The sequence below is a fragment of the Pristiophorus japonicus genome, unplaced genomic scaffold (assembly GCF_044704955.1).
Source record: "Pristiophorus japonicus isolate sPriJap1 unplaced genomic scaffold, sPriJap1.hap1 HAP1_SCAFFOLD_310, whole genome shotgun sequence".
Taxonomy (NCBI): Eukaryota; Metazoa; Chordata; class Chondrichthyes; family Pristiophoridae; genus Pristiophorus; species Pristiophorus japonicus.
In genome coordinates this window covers 614,679-629,641 of record NW_027252889.1, presented here as the reverse complement: position 1 = coordinate 629,641, position 14,963 = coordinate 614,679, and the positions used below count along the sequence as shown (strand labels likewise).

The 14,963-nt window shown below is 46.9% G+C and overlaps 1 pseudogene; it reads left to right on the top strand.

Moving 5' to 3' along the window:
* Positions 1-6,807: 6,807 nt before the first annotated feature.
* Positions 6,808-14,963, top strand: part of LOC139249382 (uncharacterized) — a 191,209-nt pseudogene continuing 183,053 nt past the window's right edge.

Here is a 14,963-nt window from a genome sequence, read left to right as displayed (position 1 = left end):
AGTCGATCTCTGTCTTAAATCCATTCAATGGCCCAGCATCCAAAGCACTCTGAGTCTGTGAATTCTACAGGTTTACAACCCTCTGAGAGAAGTAATTCCTCCTCATCTCAGTTTTAAATGGGCGGCCCCTTATTCTAAGATTATGCCTCCTAGTTCGAGCTGGAATAAACAAACCTTCCATAGCAACACCCTTCCGACTGTTAGCTGGTTAGTGATGATTCCATTGTTCACGCTCCCTTCACCAGATCTTCTAGCCGGCCACATTCACTCCTAGAGAAATCAGCCAGTTAGTCAGTCAGTACAGCTCCCTTTCCTTCACTGAAACTGCTAGTGCAACCTCTTCTGCCTCATGTTGCCCCTGTTTACAAACCTATCGTGATGTCAGTGATCACGTGATGCACAGGGTAGGGTCAGGCTTGCCCTGTGATGTCACAGTTTGACCCGTCCAGTGAAAGGGCCTCACTTTGATGCAACGGTGTTTGGCCAAAAAGCCTTGGGCCTTAGGTTGGATGTGCTGGAATACAATAACCGCTTTGCACTTGGTTATGACCCAGAGAGTCGGGTGTGCGGGCAATGGGCAGTGATGGGATTGTTTGCCTTCTCCGTGCCCCCTTCTCTCAGTGGGGCCCAGTTACATGTGTGACTGTTGCTCACCCTGCAGACTGTCCCGAGCAATGCCCCAGGAGATCTATCAATGATAAGTAGTTGTCTACATTTACAGAACATGGAGTGAGCACCAAACGCAAGGGCTGGGAGAGTCTGGTTAGTGAGGGAGCTGAGAGTGGGACTCAGTAACCATCTGTGAGCAGGCAACAGGCTCCAGACTAACTATTAACAACCCCAAAGAAGATCGAATAACAACAAAATGTACTGTTCTAACAAGCTACTGTGCACCAGTATTACTGTATCTATTAAACTCGTTATGTTGCTCATTCTGATTTTCACAAATGATGATACAAGATCAATAGGTTAATCCCAACCTTTCAAAGCTCACAACCTTCTCTCTAATCTGCTGGTTGATGATGTTTTCATAGTGTTCTCTTCAAAAAGCAAAAATGGTAAGATATTGTATCCGGCCACATTCACTGCTAGAGATATCAGCCAGTTAGTCTCAGTCAGTGCTTTCCTTCACTGAAACTGCTTGTGTCTCAGGTAGCCCCAGGTTACAAACCTATTGTGATGCCTGATCTCACTGTGATGCACAGGGTAGGGTCAGGCTTGCCCTGTGATGTCACGGTTTGACCCGTCCAGTTACCTTGATGTAACTGTGTTGGTCAAAAACCCCTGGGCTTGAGATTAAAATGACTAGATGCACTAGAATACAATAACAGCTTTACACTTGGTTATAACCCAGCATCCAAATGTATTGTATGGAATTGCTGACCGCATCCAAATGTACTGCTCGGGCGATGGACAATGATAAACTTGTTTGCCTTCTCCATGCCCACATTTCTGGGTGGAGGATGACTCTAGCACTCCAATGTCCTTCTGAAACAGCTTTTGTGTTTCTTGGGTTTGGAGTGCTGGACGCTCAGAGCAACGGTGGTGCAGCAGTCATAAGAACATAAGAACATAAGAAATAGGAGCAGGAGTAGGCCATAAGGCCCCTCGAGTTGCTCCGCTATTTAATACGATCATGGCTGATCGGATCATGGACTCAGATCCACTTCCCTGCCCACTCCCCATAACCCCTTAACCCCTTATCAGTTAAAAACTGTCGCTTTCTGTCAAATCCATTAAATGATCCAGCATCCAAAAGCAGACTGAGGCAGTGAATTCCAAAGATTTACAACCCTCTGAGAGAAGAAATTCCTCCTCATCTCATTTTTAAATGGGCGGCCCCTTATTCTAAGATCATGCCCCCTAGTTCTAGTCTCCCCCATCAGCAGAAACATCCTCTCTGCATCCACCTTGTCAAGCCCCCTCATAATCTTAAACGCTTCGATAAGATCCCCTCTCATTCTTCTGAATTCCAATGAATAGAGGCCTAACCTCCTCAGCCTTTCCTCATAAGTCAGCCCCCTCATCTCCGGAATCAACCTAGTGATCCTTCTCTGAACTGCCTCCAAAGCAAGTACATCCTTTCGTAAATATGGAAAGCAAAACTGCACACAGTATTCCAGGTGTGGCCTCACCAATACCCTGTATAACTGTAGCAAGACTTCCCTGCTTTTATACTCCATCCCCTTTGCAATAAAGGCCAAGATTCCATTGACCTTCCTGATCACTTGCTGTACCTGCATATTATCCTTTTGTATTTCATGCACCAGGACCCCCAGGTCTCACTGTACTGCGGCACTTTGCAATCTTTCTCCATTTAAATAATAACTTGCTCTTTGATTTTTTTTCTGCCAAAGTGCATGACCTCACACTTTCCAACATTATACTCCATCTGCCAAATGTTTGCCCACTCACTTAGCCTGTCTATGTCCTTTTGCAGATTTTTTTTGTCCTCCTCACTCATTGCTTTTCCTCCCATCTTTGTTTCGCTCGCAAACTTGGCTCCGTTACACTCGGTCCCTTCTTCCAATCATTAATATAGATTGTAAATAGGTGGGGTCCCAGCACTGATCCCTGCAGCACCCCACTAGTTACTGATTGCCAACCAGAGAATGAACCATTTATTCCGACTCTCTGTTTTCTGTTAGTTAGCCAATCCTCTATCCATGCTAATATATCACCCCCAACCCCGTTAACTTTTATCTTGTGCAGTAACCTTTTATGTGGCACCTTGTCAAATGTCTTCTGGAAATCCAAATACACCACATCCACAGGTTCCCCTTTATCCACCCTGTTCATTAGATCCTCAAAGAATTCCAGCAAATTTGTCAAACATGACTTCCCCTTCATAAATCCATGCTGACTCTGCCTGACTGCATTATGTTTTTCCAAATGTCCTGCTACTGATTCTTTAACAACATTTTCCCAACCCTTTAACCAATCCTCAATCCATGCTAGTATATTACCCCTAATCCCATCAACCCTCCTTTGTTTAATAATCTCTGGTGTGGCACCTTATCGAATGCCTTCTGAATATCCAAACTAGACCACATTCACTGATTCCCCCGATCTATTCTGCTAGTTACCACCTCAAAAAACTCAAAACAGATTTGTCAAACACGTTTTCCCTTTCATAAATCGATGTTGACTCTGCCCAATCCTATTATTATTTTCTCAGTGCCCTTAATAATAGATTCGAGCATTTTCCCTACTACTGATGTCAGGCAAACTGGTCTGTAGTTCCCCGTTTTCTCTCTCCTTCCTTTCGTAAATAGTGGCGTAACATTAGCAACATTCCAGTCCAAGGGAACCGTTCTAGAATCTATGGGACTAGACTTTCGGCACATCATCGCCCAATTTATCCCCCATTTATCGCCCACTTATAGCCCATTTACGCCTATTGATCGCCCATTTATCACCCATTTATCGCCCATTTATCGCCCATTTATCACCCATTTATCGCCCATTTATCACCCATTTATCGCCCATTTAATGCTGAGATACAGGCTATTGCCCATTTTTGCCAGAAAGTGGAAACTAGCACCCGATTATCGCCCATTTATCGCCGGCCAAACTTTTGGCACACATGAATGTGCTGCATCGCCCGGCGTAAGTTTAAAAAATATATGACGTCATCTGCGTGCCAGGCCGAGAATAGTGCTGAAACTGGAAACTTGTGCCCGATTATCGCCCATTTATCGCCACCGCAACTTCCGGCATTTCGCCCACACTTCGCCGAAATAGTCGCTGGTCGAAAAAGTCGCTGAAAAAAAGCTGCACTCACCTGACCTTAAGTCGGTGCTACTCGGCAGTCCTCGGCAATACTCGGCAGTATTCGGCAATACTCGGCAGTACTCGGCAGTACTCGGCAATACTCGGCAGTACTCGGCAGTACTCGGCAATACTCGGCAGTACTCGGCAGTACTCGGCAATACTCGGCAGTACTCGGCAGTACTCGGCAATACTCGGCAGTACTCGGAAATACTCGGCAGTACTCGGCAGTCATCGGCAGTACTTGGCAATACTCGGCAGTACTCGGAAATACTCGGCAGTACTCGGCAGTACTCGGCAGTACTCGGAAATACTCGGCAGTACTCGGCAGTAGTCGGCAGTACTCGGCAATACTCGGCAGTACTCGGAAATACTCGGCAGTACTCGGCAGTACTCGGCAGTACTCGGAAATACTCGGCAGTACTCGGCAGTACTCGGCAGTACTCGGAAATACTCGGCAGTACTCGGCAGTAGTCGGCAGTACTCGGCAATACTCGGCAATACTCGGCAGTACTCGGCAATACTCGGCAGTACTCGGCAGTACTCGGCAGTACTCGGCAATACTCGGCAGTACTCGGCAATACTCGGCAGTACTCGGCAGTACTCGGCAATACTCGGCAGTACTCGGAAATACTCGGCAATACTCGGCAGTAGTCGGCAGTACTCGGCAATACTCGGCAGTCATCGGCAGTACTTGGCAATACTCGGCAGTACTCGGCAGGACTCGGCAGCACTCGGCCGTACTCGGCAGTACTCGGCAATATTCGGCAGTACTCTGCAATACTCGGCAGTACTCGGCAGTACTCGGCAATACTCGGCAGTACTCGGCAGTACTCGGCAGTACTCTGCAATACTCGGCAGTACTCGGCAATACTCGGCAGTACTCTGCAATACTCGGCAGTACTCGGCAATACTCGGCAGTACTCGGCAGTACTCGGCAATACTCGGCAGTACTCTGCAGTACTCGGCAATACTCGGCAGTACTCTGCAATACTCGGCAGTACTCGGCAATACTCGGCAGTACTCGGCAATACTCGGCAGTACTCGGCAGTACTCGGCAATACTCGGCAGTACTCTGCAATACTCGGCAGTACTCGGCAATACTCGGCAGTACTCGGCAATACTCGGCAGTACTCGGCACTACCGACGCCTTTTCGACAGTCGGAGGATCTGTACTGAAAGGCTGCCTCAAGTGTTTGTGAGGAGAATCAATCTCTGAGTGATTTTAAGGGCCTTTTTGACCCTTGCCAATTATCGAATCACATTTGTATCTGTTGAGGACAAATGAAGGGCATTTCTAGTGATTGATAGTGATGGGCCTGTAATTTCTCAGCCAGTATTGGTCACTAATCACATGCTGCAGACTGACGATGGGAGAAGGTATATTGAAGAGCATTATGTGTCCAATCAAAGAGTTGGCAGACTGGTGCAGAGGAGGAGACCTTACACCCAACGCATTTACAGGGAAAAGTGATCATAGCTGAACTTGTCCGATAACATGTGCGTTAGGAGGCTGCGATTCCGAAAGGAGGACATCAGTGAGATAGAAACATATAGAAACATAGAAACATAGAAAATAGGTGCAGGAGTAGGCCATTCGGCCCTTCTAGCCTGCACCGCCATTCAATGAGTTTATGGCTGAACATTCAACTTCAGTACCCCATTCCTGCTTTCTCACCATACCCCTTGATTCCCCTAGTAGTAAGGACTTCATCTAACTCCTTTTTGAATATATTTAGTGAATTGGCCTCAACTACTCTCTGTGGTAGAGAATTCCACAGGTTCACCACTCTCTGGGTGAAGAAGTTCCTCCGCATCTCGGTCCTAAATGGCTTACCCCTTATCCTTAGACTGTGACCTCTGGTTCTGGACTTCCCCAACATTGGGAACATTCTTCCTGCATCTAACCTGTCTAACTCCGTCAGAATTTTAAATGTTTCTATGAGGTCCCCTCTCATTCTTCTGAACTCCAGTGAATACAAGCCCAGTTGATCCAGTCTTTCTTGATAGGTCAGTCCCGCCATCCCGGGAATCAGTCTGGTGAACCTTCGCTGCACTTCCTCAATAGCAAGAATGTCCTTCCTCAGGTTAGGAGACCAAAACTGTACACAATACTCCAGGTGTGGCCTCACCAATGCCCTGTACAACTGTAGCAACACCTCCCTGCCCCTGTACTCAAATCCCCTTGCTATGAAGGCCAACATGCCATTTGCTTTCTTAACCGCCTGCTGCACCTGCATGCCAACCTTCAATGACTGATGTACCATGACACCCAGGTCTCTTTGCACCTCCCCTTTTCCTAATCTGTCACCATTCAGATAATAGTCTGTCTCTCTGTTTTTACCACCAAAGTGGATAACCTCACATTTATCCACATTATACTTCATCTGCCATGCATTTGCCCACTCACCTAACCTATCCAAGTCGCTCTGCAGCCTCACAGCATCCTCCTCGCAGCTCACACTGCCACCCAACTTATGCCAGCTCATCAAGGGAGATCTGCAGTCTACCAGCACCATCAGGACTGCACTGCCTGTTGAGGTTAAGGTTACTGCGGCACTTTCCTTCTACGCATCGGGCTCCTTTCAAACCTCAGCTGGCGACATTTGCGGAAGCTATCAGCACGCCCGACACACACTGCTCCATTCGACAGGTGACTGAAGCCCTTTACGCACTCAGGATGGACTTTATAAACTTCCCTATGGCCAGGAAGGCACAGATTGAGAGGGCTTTGGGTTTCTCGCAAATAGATAACTTTCTCAAGGTGCAGGGAGCAATAGACTGTACGCACATCGCCCTGCGAGCACCTTTTCAGGATGTAGAGGTACTTTGGAAGCGAAAAGGATTCCACTCCCTGAACGTGCAGCTCGTTGTCAACCACAAGCAAATAATCCTGGCAATAAATGCAATTATCCAGGCAGCATCCATGATGCACACATCTTGCATGGGATCACTGTCTCTGACCTGTTTAAGAGTCAGCCACAAGGTCACGGTTGGATGCTGGGAGATAAAGGATATGACCTTGCCAGCTGGCTCATGACCCCCCTGCGTAAGCCCCAGATGGAAGCCGAGAAGTGCTACAATGAAAGCCATATAGCGACATGCAATGTCGTTAGAAAGACAATTGGAGTGCTTAAACAGCGCTTCAGATGCCTGGACCACTCAGGAGGTAACCTACAATACCACCCTGAGCAGGTCGCGGAGCTTAATGTGGTGTGCTGCATGTTGTAGAACCTAGCTATCAGGAGAGGACAACAATTGCAGATGGGACCACCAAAACTATCCGCTCCATGCCCTCCGATATTCATGTGGACATTGCGGCAGTGTTTCTGGTCAACCCACCAATCGCCTGGAGGAGCTGTCGACCGATATGGACACTGTCCCTGGACAGTGTCACCAGGTCCTCAGTAGGATCTGCCTGTCGCAGTGCATGCCTATCTCGCCGAATCAACCTCCGTGGGGTCAGCGTGGGCACTGTGCACCTTGGAGTGGCCTGCTGCAAGCCGCTTGGCCCCGCTACTTCATCCACCCATGAAGACGTGGCCGCAGGTACAACAGATGACAATTGGTCATCTTCCTCCTCCTCAGTAGTCTCCTCTGGACCCGTGGTGATGACCACCTGCAATGGCACAGGCGTCCGTGGAGGGGCCTCCCTTCGCACCTCGGGAGTCTCGGGACCTGCAAATCATCATTGAGGTTATTAGAACAGAAGGGTAGACAGGAGAATGCTTGCGCTGTACTGGCATATGTACGAGGAGCAACATTACTGCAATAAATGTGAACAAGAGACGTTACATATGATTACATCATTATGGTTGTACATCTATGCCCCAGAGAGCTGTGGAGGCTGGGTCATTGAATATATTTAAGGCAGAGATAGACAGACTTTTGAGCGATAAGGGAGTAAAGGGTTATGGGGAGCGAGAAGGGAAGTGGAGCTGAGTCCATGATCAGATCAGCCATGATCGTATTGAATGGCAGAGCAGGCTCGAGGGGCCGTATGGCCCACTCCTGCTCCTATTTCTTATGTTCTTATGTTCTTTAACTGAGAGTACTACAGAAGCTGCATGCATAACATGGCATTATTATTATATTATAATGAAATGCCATTAAATGACTTTAAATGACTCTGGTTTACCACTGCTTTACACATTAGTCACGCTGTGCAACAACGGGACCTGCACCACCGCGGGTGGCAGAGCGACTGTGACTGCCCACTAGTGCTGCAGCACATTCTGCCAAGTCAGTCAGGGTCTGTATATCCGGTGTTCCTCTGGTCCGCCTGATTCGTGGATATCTTCCTCTGCATGGCATAAACCAATAGACTAGGTACTATTACGGAAAGACAACAAATTCTAAAGTTACATGCTAATACGGTTTCTATCCACAATGGATGCATGGTTATAACATCTACGTTCAGAGAAAATATTTGGACTTGCTAAAGGCTTTTGACAAGGTCCCACACAAGAGATTGGTGTACAAAATTAAAGCACGTGGTATTGGGGGTAATGTATTGACGTGGATAGAGAACTGGTTGGCAGACAGGAAGCAGAGAGTCGGGATAAACGGGTCCTTTTTAGAATGGCAGGCAGTGACCAGTGGGGTGAAAGGTCAAAATTTTTCCATAATTGTCCGAAATCATGGGCCACCCCAAAGGCATACCTGGAGTCGGTATAGATATTGACTTTGAGGTCTTTGGCCAAGATACAGGCTCGGGTGAGGGCGAATAGCTCAGCTTGTTGGGCAGAATTGGCGGTTTCAAAGGCGGCAGATTCCAAGACCTGATTCTCCTGGTTTACTATGGCATATCCTGAGATTCGTGTACCTTCTGGATTAATAGAAGAACTTCCGTCAACATACATAATACAGTCTGGATCTTCCATTGGTACATCAACTAAATCTTCCCTGACTGATGTGGCCTCTTGAATTAAAGATAAACAGTCATGACTGGGTTCTTCCTCATCTTGGGGCGGCTCAGTAAGAAAACAGGCCGGATTAATTGCAGTACAGTGCCGAAAGGTCAGCTTAGGATTGTTTAGTAGGTAGATCTCATATCTGCTTTGCCTGGCCATGGTAAGGTGTTGAGTCTGCAACTGGCCCAGGAGGGCAGCTACGGAGTGAGAGGTGTTAAGACAATGGTAGCACAGTCTTTCAGGCTTGTACAATACAGTTGAAAGGTCATAGAGGGGCCGGACCAAAGCCGGAGCTTGCAGCAGGGCTGTCTTTAGTTCCTTAAAGGCTTGGACGTCTGCGGTTTCTATTTCAAAGCTGCCTTCCTTATTTGTATACAGGGTGAGGTGCTTAGTCATCAGGGCAACATTAGGGATCCAGGATCTGCAGTAATTGATCATCCCCAACCACTGGCGCATTTGTTTAGCCGTGCTAGGGACTGGAAACTGGCAAATTGGTTCGACTCGGCTAGCCTCCAGAGCTCGGTGGATACTCGGTATTGCCTGTGATTTCAGTGGGTACTGTCGGATAGAGGGCCAGTCCACATTGCCCTGCACTGGGATCTCAATCGGATCAATGGGAGTATAACCCACTTGGGAGGGGTCCTCTGCCCACACATGAGGATCCACATAGTCAGGTATGTCAGAGCCAGTATGATGCTGCAGAGTTGTTAAGACCTTCTCGGGGTCCCCGTGGAATTGGACTGTTCGGCCATGTTTTACAGTTTGCACATCCCGGCTGGTAGGGTCAGCCTCGTCTATAGCCTGGCGCACCATAACTCCCAAATCTTTAGCGTGGTGGGGAGGTAATACTTCACGAGTAATATGTGGTGCCACCGTTGGGGGCTGTCCATTTCCACAAAATCTGCCTTCCCTTCCGGTCCAGTCACTCTAGCCCTTAATAGAATTTCCTTCACTTCCCCTTCGTGATCCTGATAAAAGTTCTGCAGGTCCTGATTCTTTCCACTGGGATCGTATGCTAGGGTCACGTGATAGGGTGCCTGCGGCAGGTCCAGAGACCACCACTGAGGGGTTCTAGTGGTATAATACTGCCGCTTAAGGGTTCCTTGTTTTACCATAATCCCATCATCTCCACACTCCAAATGCAACTGGAATTTGCAGAGGAGGTCTCTAGCCATCAAGTTACAGTCCAGATTGGTTGTGATAACAAATCGACGTTCCACCGATTCTTCCTGGTAACCCATTTTAACCGGTTCTGACACCAGGAATGTAGAGACTTGTCCTGGGAATCCTGACAGTCCCTGTGTTTCAGTGAAGGCGGGGAGTTTAAGCTTTGATTGTACAGAAGAAATGAAGGCTCCCGTATCTATCAAGAAGGGTTGCCACTCATTCCGAATTTTTAACAATATCATCGGTTCATCATCCGGGGAGGGTCCCTGCACAATCAAGCTATGTAGTCAATACGAATAATCGGGGGACGGTTGGCCAAAGGGGTTGTTCTGGGAGAAGTTAGTGTAAGATCCCCGTCCTCTTCCCCCCTTGCCCCACTCCTCTTCCTCCTCTTCCTTTTTCGTGCTGACGGGAGGGACAATTTCTATTCCAATGTCCTTCTTGCCCACAAATAAAGCATCCATCTCGTCTTTCCCAGCCCCGACCTCTTCCCATACCAGGCCGGGGACAGTAGGGCGGTCCGTAATTAGCAGGGCCCGGGCCATTTGGGTGTTTGATATAACCGTATCCCTGTTTATCCACCAACCCTGCACGCAACACTGCGGTTCCATCTGGTATCCCCTTGGGTCGGGTTTTGGTCCTTCCACCCGAGGCGGCTCTTCCTTTCTAGTCACGTATTCAGTCTTGACCCGGGTTGGGGGCGCACCTCCCCCCTCTCCTTTCTTTTCCTGCCAATAATATTTAACCGCCCTTTCCATCTGGTCTTTACTGTTATCTGCCCAATTCATATTATTTGTCCGGATAGCGTGAGCAACCGAATAGGGCAGGCACTGAAGTAGGATAGCGCAGAATTGAGGAGAATCCTCTCCTGCCCTGAAGGCATTATCTCCTGATTGACTTCCGTATATTTCAATAAATCTTTCCATGAATTCATCGGCAGTTTCTTCTCGTTTGGGTTTAGTTTCTAATACTGCGGCCATACTGATGGGCTTCTGAAGGGTCGTGGTGAGAGCATTAGTGTTTAGGCGATCCTGGACATCGTTAGGGTGAGCAACCAACAATGCATCATGAGTAGCACGTCCTAGGTGAGTTAGAAATCGGGCTTGCTCAGTTGGGCTCAGGGTTGGCTTTACCAGGGCCCACAGGTCCCTTGATTCTGCATTATATCCATGCATGTCGAGGTCACTCCGTGAAATCGGAGGTCAGGGTTAAGTTGGGTTTGTGGATCCCTTTCAGCTTATTTATCTTAGCCTTTTAACTCTTCAATTTGTTTTGTTTGAGTATCTATTTCTTTATTGTATCAGGCAAGTATTATTACATAAGCTAGTTCTGTTTTTATTTTTATTCTGACTATCGCACCATTCCTCTGTTAGGTGAGTCTTTTTTCTATTCAGAAATCCAAATTGATAATGTTCAGTATGAAACAGCTGTCAATGGAAAGGGTTAACTCCTTTATAGGTTTCTAAGAAGACCTGATGTCATTACGTGACTTCGCGTAACCATCTGAAAAAAAATCTTTTCATCAGGAAAGGCAGGATTTGATTAAACTCCAATATTTTTTAACTTCTTATTCAAGTACTTGTCAAAGATATTTTTTTTAATTGATTTAAAACGAGACCACACATTTTTAATAGCTATTTGTTTACTGAAATTCAATTTTGTCATCAGCCTCAGTGAATGCAAAGCCAACCATTTTAACTACGTAGTCTATCGATACATTTCTCAGAGGTCCCAGTGGATCTCTGAGTACATTTCTCGTGCATGCACTCTTTCTTTAAGATGTCTACGGTTTTTAATATGTCCTCCTTCTGTCAATGAAAGCCTTAATTTAATGGAGTTTTTCTGCCAACTCGACAGGAGTGATGCATTTTTTTTTAAACTGCAATGGAACGTTTCTCATAATTTAAAATCTCAGAACATTTTTTTTTCAGCACCTATTTAGTACGTTACATCTTTTTTTTCATCTTTTCCATAACTAGAGGGAAGTCTGGCATGTAGGCTGTGGACTGCTTTTCGTTATCTCAATTGTTCCAGCCTCAAGGTCGTGTTATACTATTTCTTCTAAACTGCAGATTTAATATCATATATTTTTTTTGAATCCTTTTGAATCCATCTCAGTTGTTTTGCTGTGCCTTCTCTGAATATCTCAAAATCCCGATTCAAACTTTGTAATGTAATCAATCATTGCATGTTTTCTTTCGACAAGTAAGTGAGCATGTCAAATCCTTTTTTAACCACCGAGACCATGTTTTTTTTCTTTTTTTACTCAACAAACCTATCCTTTGTGCATTTCCTGGCTCCGTAACTTATCATCCGAATATACGTAATTTAATAAGGCTCACACTCTTAAACTTCCCACATACAGGACAACACTACGAAGGGTTAAAAAAACTTTCATTCTGTTTGAAAAAGTGGGTGGAGCTAAAACAAACCACAACTCCCCGGCTTTCTTTTCCACAGTAAAAATCACATAAGCATTTCTCATTTAAAACAGACGTTCACAAGAGTCTCTCTTCTTTCCTATTAATTGTTTTGGCCGGCTCTATTTTTGGATCCATGACCTTTCAGGGAATTCGTAGTTTTATCTAAATTACCCATCCTGTGTCGCTGCACGTTGGATCAGGGTCCTAATTAGTCCTGATTGTCTCCACGTCGCCCCGTGGTGGTTTCAGTTATCTTACCCAGAGTCTAGGTGGACCAAGTGATATACAAGATTGACGCCGTACCTGGCGTAAGTACAATTTAAAATTTACACAGTCCCGCGTAGTCCCGCGGCTTAATTTTACGTAATTCCCTAACCTCCGCGTTTCCCTACGCGGTTCGCGCGATTCTCTCTCTCTCTCCGCGTTGCCGCGCGGTTTTACTTGGGCCTCGAACCCACACAGACATTGGACCTCGAACCCAGTCAGGCTCTGGGCCTCGAACCCAGGCAGACTTACCTATTCTAACCTATCTTTCCAAGTCGCCGCTTGGTTTGCGTCACCGCGCAATTTCCCTATCTCTATCCCTATTCTAAGTTTGAAAGGTATTCACCAGATTGTCCTGGATCTCGTTCAGACACTACCTGAGAACCAGCGAGTGGCTAAACTTTCCTCAGACTTTTGAAACCGGGGGAAACTGGAGCAGTATTGAAAGTATACTTACTCCAGTGGCCACTTTCCCCTCGTCTCGTCCAAGGCTAGTCTGGCTCTTAATTCGCAAGTTTTCAGCAGTCGTCCATTGAGATCCCACTTCTGACACCAAATGTTGATTTCTGGATTATTTTCCCTCAATCTGGTTCAGTGAAATCACTGAGTCGAATACCGATTGTGCTTTAAACAAAGCAAGCTTTTATTTAAAAAGCAAATCCCGATCGGGGACCTTATCAGACAGAAGGAATGCAACTCTGATAGAACGCACTCACTTCCTACGGACAAAGTGACTTTACATTGTAAAGGGACGAAGGTTATACATTTTCGGTAAAAGATAACAAGATAGGGCTAGAGTGACATCCTAGTTCAGCCTATCCCTGTTGATCCCTCTTTCCCTTTGTCCACTCATAAGCCGACCTAAGTATGGTCTGATTTTAAACAAAGACCTTCTGTTAATGTTTCAGGTTAATAACATGATTTAATAAGACCTTGAGGTTTTTCTGCAAGCTGTGGGTTTTGTTTCAATATGTGTTAGTGTTGTAACATTTTGCAGTCTCGAGTCTGAGATGTCATGGCTATTCCTCCATGAATTCTTTGTTAGCTTATACTGTCCATATATAATTCCCATGTTCTCAACTTCTCGACTTAAATGTCTGTGTACATTTAATATCCATGTTCAGTATGTATTCTCACCACCACTCTGCTCATGTTGATTTGTGCAGTGAGAATCACCGAGGTGCTGGTATCTGCACTGGTGCCTGCAATGCATGTAACCTGTGATGGTACATCCTCCGCAGGTATAAGGTCCTCGAGGAATCTTCATCCTCCCTGGGCAGTGGCTCGGGTTCTTCATGTGATGGCACTGGGGCGAGAAGGAAGAGATAATATTTGGAGATGGTACTTTGTAATTGTTGATATGCCCATGAAGCACTTGATCAGGTGATGATGTTGTGAAGCCCACTGTGGGTGATGTTGCTTTGTGGGAGGTGCAGGTATGAAAGATTAAAGCAGTCGCCCTGCTCCGCCAACCTCTCCATCTCCAATGCTCACAGTGCTTGAGATGTCACGGATCACCAGCGCCTCCTCTTAACAATTTCCTGCAGCCCTCCTCTGGTCCTGGCCCTTTCCCTGGCATTCTGCGCTCTCTTCATCCTGCAGCCCTGTGAGTGGCATCCGATGAGTGCACTGCATATGGTGAAGGTGAGAATCAGGCAGATGCATAAGGAGTGGGAATGGCATGCCTTTGAGGAACGTGGTCACGGTGCCACCTCAGGATGTGTAATGAGAGTGGGTGGAGGTGATTTAGGTCAGATGAGATGAGAATTGCGGTTACTGACAGTGGTGGAGTGAGGAAGAGGGTGATGAGCTTGTGAAGGGAGTGAGGATGAGAGGAGGTGTGCGAGGGTGCATTGGAGGATTCGGGTGCAGATAGCCATCGACTGACCTTCCCTGACCTAGTCAAGTCATTGAACCGTTAACAGCACTGAATCTACAACCTCCTGGTCACACTCCTGTTCCTGACTTCTGCCGCCTCTACTCACACCTTGAGCTGTGACAGCAGCTTTCCTTTTCCTGCTGGTGGGAACTAGCCCGTCCCTCCTGGCTCTGACAGCCCCCAGCAGAACATCAGGGGAAGCTTCTGTGAAATGGGGGCATAGCGGCAACCTTCCCACTTTCCGCAGCCACTCACAGTTCCTCTTCTTCAGTCCTCTGTGTAGAAAGCGCGAACCTCTTCCTCCATTTCCGTGCTGAGCTGAACCTTGGAATTGGCGCCGGGAAATTGCATCACGCGGGTCTGCGTCACTTCCACCGATGCACAGAGAAGATGATGAACCCGGGAGCTATATTCAAATGAGGCCCGGCAGTTAAAATCAGCCAGATTTCCTGGTCTGGCGATGCTGCGGGACAGTCGCTCGTTATATCCCAGATACAAGCGTACTATGCTTCAACAAAGGGGACTACAGTGGGATGAGGGCAGAGT